General features: G+C 42.0%; 1 non-coding gene across 1 annotated transcript; it reads left to right on the top strand.

The window, feature by feature from the left end:
• Positions 1-4892: 4892 nt before the first annotated feature.
• LOC122030716 lies at positions 4893-4999 on the top strand. Its single transcript, XR_006125569.1, has one exon. It is a non-coding gene; the product is annotated as a small nucleolar RNA R71 (small nucleolar RNA).
• Positions 5000-8680: the final 3681 nt, after the last annotated feature.

Here is an 8680-nt window from a genome sequence, read left to right as displayed (position 1 = left end):
CACAATATCTGATCTCCCAATATCCCTCAACCTCAAATCATTCTTAACAATGATCATACATGATAACTCTCCAATGACTAATTTTCATCGTATCGGATACCCTAATATCCAAAAGATACGAGTATAAAAACTCTACTGGCTAAATCAACAGGAATATGTAGGTATCATCCATTAGCCAGCTAACAATAGCAGAGGCTGGTATGTGCCTCCATCTCCTACTAGTAGTAACAGAAGTTAAAACTACTGATGGTATAATATGAAAAATCACCAGAAACTATAATCCTTGATCTCTATTAGGGTCGACCAAGATCAGTGGCTAACCCATCACATGTAATATAGCTACAACAACCAGACAGGTAATAAAGATAAAGTGCTAATAGATGTCCTAACTATCATAAAATAAACATCATACCTATATGCCGTCTGGAGATGTTCCATCGCTGTCCAGTCCCCAACTTCTGACCTCAAAATTCCGAACGAGAAAATCGTCAGAAATCCATATAAATCCGAAACGGAAATCCGAAACATAACCATATCAAAAATATGAAAATGCCCAGTTTGACTGGCAAACCTGGCTAACCTAAATATCCAGAATACCAACAACAGGTATCCGATAAATCTCCAGAAAACCAAAAGCAGGTATCATAACCCGCTCTGATACCAAATAAATTGGTATCAGATAAATCTCGAAAATTCAAAATACAAAAATCCAACAAGTATCGCCAAACTTGGCGCTTTGATACCATATCAATAGGTATCAGGTTATCCCAAATATCTAAAATACGAAAACAACGATCGTAAAACCTGGCTCTGATACCACTAAATTGTCACGCCCCGGAGGAGTCCCTATCCGAAGAAATTTCGGCAGCATCTCCCCTGTACGGCGGACAATCTGAAACTTTCTACATAACCACATACCTTAGCCACATGCGGCTGGAATAATAACAGAAATAAACAAATATATATATAACCATCACACGCAGTTAATAATAAACACACTGTAACAATGAACATATGACTCAAAAACAACCCTACTCAACTACACTCGTAAATATCAAATCCGATGATAAGATTAACTTACCTCTTCTGCCGTCCAGGCAGGCATGTAGTAGAACAAATCCAAACCAAACAAAAATCCATCGATCATATAAATCCATACAATATCCAAATCCTCAAATAGAATAAGTCTAACACAGTCTAAATAAGAAACCCAAAAGATAAATACAGCTTGAGATCTGCAGGGGACTAGCAACTGGAACTGCATTAACCTGAAAATAACAACAATGGAGGCGGGGTGAGTCCAACACTCAGCAGGTACAATTGATATGCAAAGTAAAGAAATAACACCTAGCACTAATCATGCGTACAGTCTCCTGATAAAAATAAAGATAAATGCAAACCGAAGTAGACAGGAGAGAATCTGTACTAACCAGGACCCGATATGAGGACAAACAGTCCGAAAGGTATAGAAGACCTGTATGCATGTCAAACATAGGTATCCAAACAATATGCAGCATATAAATGCAGCAAACACAATCACAAACAATAAATGCATCATGCATATGATGCCAATGTCATGGTCACCCCTGACGCCAGTCAGCCAACTCATAACAAAAATGGGACCGAGTGGGTAGGGCTGTGACGACCGTGCACTCTGCAACACTACTCCTGATGAGTGATCGAGTGGACGGGATGCTGTCGGAGTACACACGTACTCCTACCCCAAATCATAAATGGGGGAGCGCAATGCTCTCATCTCCCGGTACGCTATGACGGGGAGGGATCTCTAACGTGTTACACGTTGCGTCACACTACCCATGAGCGGATCAACGGAGCACCGGAAGAGCCAAACTGACGTGCTACCACGCTGTTTCAGGCTACCCATGAGCGTCACAACGGAGCACCAAACAGTGATGAAAACTGGCAAAGTGCTCAACAATAATGGAGCAATCTATCGCACAGCATGCGATCATGCAAATGGTGCATGTCACTAAGCATGGTAATATACTAAACCAACCTATGGACATATAACAATGGGCACCATAGCGAATAAATCATATCAAGGTATACTGATCAAATAAGGTATCAAATCTAGGTCCTGACATGGTAAAACATGGTTATATCACTACCCATGAGCATGTGAAATCAGATAGGTATCAATACGAGATGCAAACAAACAAACAATCAAGCAGGTAACATGTATCGGTCAGTGATTAACCGAAACAAATAAAAAAACACAATTAATGCAAATTGTTAATTTCATTACTAAGCATATCAAAGACAATAAGTCAAAAGTACCCGCCTCCGATAAAATGGTCCAAATCTGACTCCGAGATACTCGTCTCGCGTCAAGGTCCTGTATATTAAACATAAGGTCTAGTTTAGCTAATTTTATCATACCAAAATTAGCCAAATTAAATTCTAATCCAATTTAAGAAGTTCTAAATTGGATCCAACTAATCCATCCAACAAAATTAATGAACCCTAATTAAATTAAATCAGTGGGTCCACCAGGGTTAGTTCCTTAACCCTAATCATAACATGAGATTAAAAATCTAAAGCTAATCCAATCTACCAATCTCCAACATATACCTAATCAATATACATGAAGCTCAAAAACCCTAAACCTTACCTCAAATTTTTCGATGCCTCAGTGCTGCTCAAATCCTGAAGAACTTACTGTCGAGACTCAGAGAAGCTGCTGTGGGAAAACAGTGACAAGTACCATAGTTATCAACCAACAAATTCAGCACAGGATCCAAATCAAAAATCCAAATACCCCTTTTTGCCTTACCTTGATCTCACACCTAGGGCACGGGCAGAGGAGGAGGTTCGGTGGTGGTGAGAGGTGGCTGTCGGAGAGGGCGTCGGTGCTTAGGCTTGGCGTCGGGTCGGAGTGACGGCGACGCTGCTAGAGCTCGGTGGACCTGGTGGCCGACGCTCGAAGAAGAGGAGAAGGAAAGGCCGGCTGCCGGCGCTAGGGCACAGGTGACGGCTATAGAAGGGGTGGCTCCCGGCAGTGTTAGGCTCGGGTGGCTGACGGCTAGGGCACAGATTTGGTGGGGAAGAAGGAAAGGCTCGGCGAGGGAGAAGTATAGAAGAGGGGGAAAATGGCGTCGGCGTCGCAGAAGAAATGAAGAGAGGGAGAAGGAACTGCTCGGCACCGGTTAGGGCTCGGGAGAATTCGACGAAGGAGAAGAAGAATGGCACGCGGGGAAATGAAAAAAAATGAGGGAGAAAAGAAATAAGAAAGGAAAAGTAATAAATAAAAATCAACTTTTCCTCACTTAAATGGGTAGCCTAAACAGGCTTTCCCGAGCTCCGTTTTTATCCCCGTTAACTCGTCCATACAAACTCCGAAAAATTCCCGAAAAATTTCCAAAAATTCTGAAAAATTCGTTTATTCATATTCGCCTATTTTCCGGTATTTTACAATACCGGTTCCATTTGTCACTGCTACAGGGGAGGTGTTGTCCGATTTTCATCGGACAACCTTACTCTCGGGGCGTGACAAAAATGCAACGGAAATATATAAAATAATTGTAAACACGCAAATACTAAGTTTTTTACTTGGTTCAGAGCCTGGGGTGACTCCTACTCCAAGGCTCACGCTCGTTGATCATTTACTTTGGGCAACCACTATAAGTTCACAAAAGTTACAGTTTAGAGTACAACAATTAAGTATAGTACTAAAAATATACCAACAACTTAAGAACAGGAAATTCGAAGCTTCAGGTCGTCGGTGTCTTACTACAGCTTTATCGGATGGTTCTTTGAGCAGTGCACAGAAGATGGATTGCGTTTTCATTTTTGTTGTAAGCTGCTACTCGGAACCTGCTTATAAAGTCTATGGAGGTCGCCTCCAATACCATGGAGGGTGCCCTCAACCCCGCCGATTCCATAGTGCGGATAAGCCCTGACTTCTTCGCTGCTTATCTGTCTAAGGGCGCCTCTAACTGCATGGAGGGCGCCCTCCACCTGCATCCAGGGAGTCCTCAGCTCCATAGAGTGCGCCCTCTACTTAGCGTCCAGGGCGCCCTCATCTCCATAGAGGGCACCCTCTGCCCTGCTGCATGGAGGTGTTCGGCTAGTGCACCCGAGGCACCTCCAAGCTCCATAAAGGGCGCCTCGGGTACTATTCATCCGAGGTTATACATCCTTTTTGCTCCTTGCATGATGTGTTAGTCCAAAATATAAAATATATCCTGCAAAATAGAGTTAGGCATAATGCAATAAGGTTAAGATAAATATCTGATAGTCATCAGACTGTCCGGTTCTGACTTCGGATTATCGTCCGAAAATCCTAAGTTGAACCAATGCCTACTGTTCCCTCATCGGGGAACACGTTCTCACCTACTCCACTTAGGAGAGTATACCTATTGCCAGACTGGTCCTCCAGACTGACTGGACTTTTGCTCAGCACTCGAGGCTCCAGGACTTTCTACTGGACGTCCGCTCCATGACCCGTCCAGTCTTCCACCTGGTTCGCGACACCAGGACTTTCCACCTAGAGTCCTCAACTCTAGGACTTTTTCCCGAAGCCCTCAACCCACCAAGACTTTCCGCCTAGGGTTACCATTCCCTAGGACCTAGGATTACCACCCCTCGGGTTTTCCACCTGCTTAACCGCAGCTAGGACTTTTGCCTAAGTACACTTAGGACTTTTCTGTAAACTCATTCAAACATGTTAGATCACAAATGACCTTAACTTTAAACCGTTTGTCATTATCAAAACATAGGTTTGATCATCGAATGCTTACCGCACCAACATTATCTCCTTGGCCTCTTCTAGAGTCTTATTCATGATGGATCCTCCAGCAGTTGAGTCCAGTGATATCTTAGCTGGATATGATATTTCATTGTAGAAGGTATGAATAACCAACCATTTTTCTAACCTGTAATGTGGGCACTACTGAAGTAAGCTCTTGAACTGATCCCACGATTCAAACAAAGACTCCCCATACTTTTGTATAAAATTGGTGATCAGATGTCTCATGTGGGTTGTCTTGCTTAGGGGATAGAACTTGCTCAGAAACCTCATCTCACACTAGTCCCAAGTGGATATGCATTCTGGGGGTAGTGATAAGAGCCACAACTTGGCCTTGTCTCTTAGTGAAAATGTGAATAACATTACGCGTATAACACCAATAGGAGTCCCATTTTTCTTAAGGGTTCCGCAAATTTCCAAGAAATTTGGCAAGTGCATATTTGGATCCTCCATAGGGGATTCATTGAACTGGGATTGTTGAACCACATGAATTAGAGTTGACTTAAGTTCTAAATTATTTGCCTCTATGGTAGGGTGTGCTATACTTGATCTGAAACCCTGAACATTGGGTGATGCATACTCTCCAAGAGGTTTGTTGTTATTCACCTTGAGCAGGTTGGAGATGTTCTGATTCTAATTGTCTTCCATTGTTTTCTTAATTTTGAGTCTTTAATGAAACATTTGATCATTTTCTAGGTCGAAAGGCAATAAATCTCCTTCCCTTGATGATCTACGTATACACCTTTTCTTTTGAACTCCTGAAAAGAAAGGGAGCAAGATAAGAATGACTAGAACAAAATCTAGAGTAAAAATAAAACAAGAAAAAAATAGTCAAATCCAATCAATCTGATATTCAATTAATATCAACTTGACAATGGAGCCAAAAACTTAATATGGGAAAATTTGCAATTGCACGAAAGTATTGTCAAGTAATACAAAGATTAAATCCCCAAGGACTGGTAATAGAATACTAACTTATAAATCATACCTTATTGCCCAAACTAAATCAGAAATATTGAGTGTCACGAACGCTAGCACCAAAGTCTATATGCTAAAAGAGAACAAAAAGAGAGAGAGAGAGGGAGAGATAAGGAAATTAGAGATATCATGATAGAAAGGCAGAGTGTGATCAAAGAGAACAGTTAGAGAAGGGTAGAAAATAGAGAAAGCAGAGGAAAGACAGAGAAAATGATCCTAGGGTTTTGATTTCACCTTTATGCTAGCAAACACTTGATGTATGTTTAGATTCTTGTTCTCGATGTGTAACACCCGAAAATTCTCAAATTATTTTTAGAAATATCTATGATTTTTCTGGAATTTTTAGATATTTTTCCGGAATTTTCCGAGTAGCGGAAGCAGCAAAAATAATTAGAACCGCAAAATAGCTTAGGCGGGAATCGAACCCGAGACCTATGGCTTAGGGATAATGTTGGGAACCAGTTGAACCCAGCAGGGTCGTGTTGAAAGGAAAGGGAGACGATTTAATTTATATTAGAGTTGGGCCGGAATTACCACTTAATATAAATAGAAGGTTTAAGTGGGGTGGGTTATTTTCTTTTATTGGTTAGGCAAAACCCTTCCTCTCCAAAGCCTCACGCCGACACCTTCCTCTTCCTCCTCCTCTCTCGGCGCCCAAGCCCCAAGGGCTCTCGGATCATCTTCCAGCGACGACTCCAACACGAAAGAGGTTCGTCTCCGCGAGAGGAACGCATAGACGCGAGCGAATCATCGAGAAGTCGTCTCCACCGGAATTTCTAGCGAAAGGAATTGTAAGAAAATTAGCGTACGAGGTAAGAAACCCCTCACCTGCAGTATAATAGCTTCCGTTTGAGTTTTTATGCTTAGTTAGGATGTATGCAGATTTTTATCGATATCTAGGGTGTATTTAACTCTCTTCGCAGATTAGGGATTTAGTTGAGCACCTCTAGAAGGGCCAGGCATGTTTTCCTTCTTCAGATAGGAGGTTAGACGTTGTCGGGTGCCTAGAGGTGGTCTCCCTAATAGGGAGAGGAGTTAGAGCATCCTAGGTGCTCGATTAAAGGTCTAACTCAGTAATAGACAGTTTAAATTAACTTATTAAATGCACTAGAAGCATTTAAAACAGCAAATTAGATTTACTTCGACTTATGTAGGACTACGGTCCAATGGGTGGGCTCCCACAGTCGCCTCTAGGTTCAGACAACCTAGCTCTAGGTTCAGATAACCTAGAAAGGGCAATTTAGAACAGTTTAGCTATACTCGGTATTTTACTTTTCAGTTGGCACTGTACTGGATTAGATATCCATTGGGCTGGGCTCCCATAGTCGGTCCCTAGGTTTAGATAACCTAGTAGCTCTACTAAATTCGGGACTTGCAACCCCGGGTCTAGTTAGAGATGCGCGCATAGCACGTACAGTTGCCGGGCCCCTCAGCAGCATGTTTAGTATTTTCACTTATTATATGTATACGGTTTTCAATCTTTCACAAATTAGTTCATGAACTCAGTACAGCTCTAGCAGTAGCTCAGTATTAGCGTAGCTCAGTTTCAGTATCATGCTCCAGTTTAGTTTTTCCCTGTGAATATGCATGATGACTTTATGTTCAGCTCTTGATATGCCATGATTGTATGCTTATATGCCATGCCATGCTAGTTTATTCAGTATATCCAGCATATGTTTTAAACAGCATGATTTAAAATCATATTTGCATCGTTGCATGTTTTTGTGAGGTAGATGGTTTCTTACTAAGCTTTAAGCTTACAGATACTATTTTTCCTTTTACTGCAGATAAAGGTAAAGGAAAGATGGACAAGCAGAGGGAGCTGGAGGACAATGCAAAGGATGGTGTGTGTGGCAGGAACTGGAATAAAAGACCTTGGAGAGTTTAGCAAATTAGAAACTAGTTCTTCCTTAAGACATTTTCTTATACTTTGCTTTTTATGCATTTCTAGTAGTTGAAGGTTATGAGTTGATGAACCTTGCTTTAGCTTAAGTTTAGAATTGTTACTACATGTTGTTAGAATAGTTATTATGCATTAGGTAGTTGTTGTATGAGGTTTTGGCACGAAGCCGTGCTGAAATCAGAGTTTCTGATTCGAAATCAGAAACCCCTGATCGGTCAGCAGACCGATCAGGGAGTCTCTGATCGGTCGGTAGACCGATCAGGGATCTGGTTTCTGCAACAGAACTTTCTGTTCGCTCCCTGATCGATCCGTGGATCGATCAGGAGCTGGATCGCGGCTCACTGATCGGTCAGCAGACCGATCAGTAAGCCACTGATCGGTCTCACTGACCGATCAGGGACCAGCTGGATCGGTCGGCAGACCGATCCAGCAGCATACAGAAGCGATGCAGCTTCTGGATCGGCCAGCTGACCGATCCAGGGTGTTCATCCGTGCCAGTAGCAGCCTGGATCGATCCGTGGATCGATCCAACGAAAAGCAATCGATCCAGTTCAGTTTGGATCGATTGGGAAGCTCAGTTTCGACCAAGAAACTCAGTAGATCAACTTCTAGTCCATGGGGGATGTAGGATACGCTTTGTGTTCCTCAGATTACATCCTTTAGCACATGTAGAACCAAGAACAGTCATCAATTAGTAGAAAAATTTAAATTAGATCAGTTTTCCGCACAGTATAGTTTAGCATAACTGTAGCGACCGGCCTTACAGCCAGTACCTAGAAGGCGGGTCGTTACAGAGTGGTATCAGAGCAGAATTCCATACTTCCTACACACACATCAGCATTGACCTGCAGCTTCCAAGTAAGAATACCTCTACTTTATTTATGCTCCTTGTCTTGTTATTACAGTTCATGTTTATATGCCTACTGCTTGTTAGTATGTGATAGTTTTAAACATGATATCAGTAGTTATATAACTGTGATTACATTAGTTATGTTATGTTCTCTATGTCTTTAGAAATGGCACGAGGACGC

This window comes from Zingiber officinale, chromosome 10B, assembly GCF_018446385.1.
Source record: "Zingiber officinale cultivar Zhangliang chromosome 10B, Zo_v1.1, whole genome shotgun sequence".
Classification (NCBI taxonomy): Eukaryota; Viridiplantae; Streptophyta; class Magnoliopsida; order Zingiberales; family Zingiberaceae; genus Zingiber; species Zingiber officinale.
The sequence above is the reverse complement of the archived record's forward strand: the minus strand, read 5'-3'. Positions and strand labels throughout refer to the sequence as shown.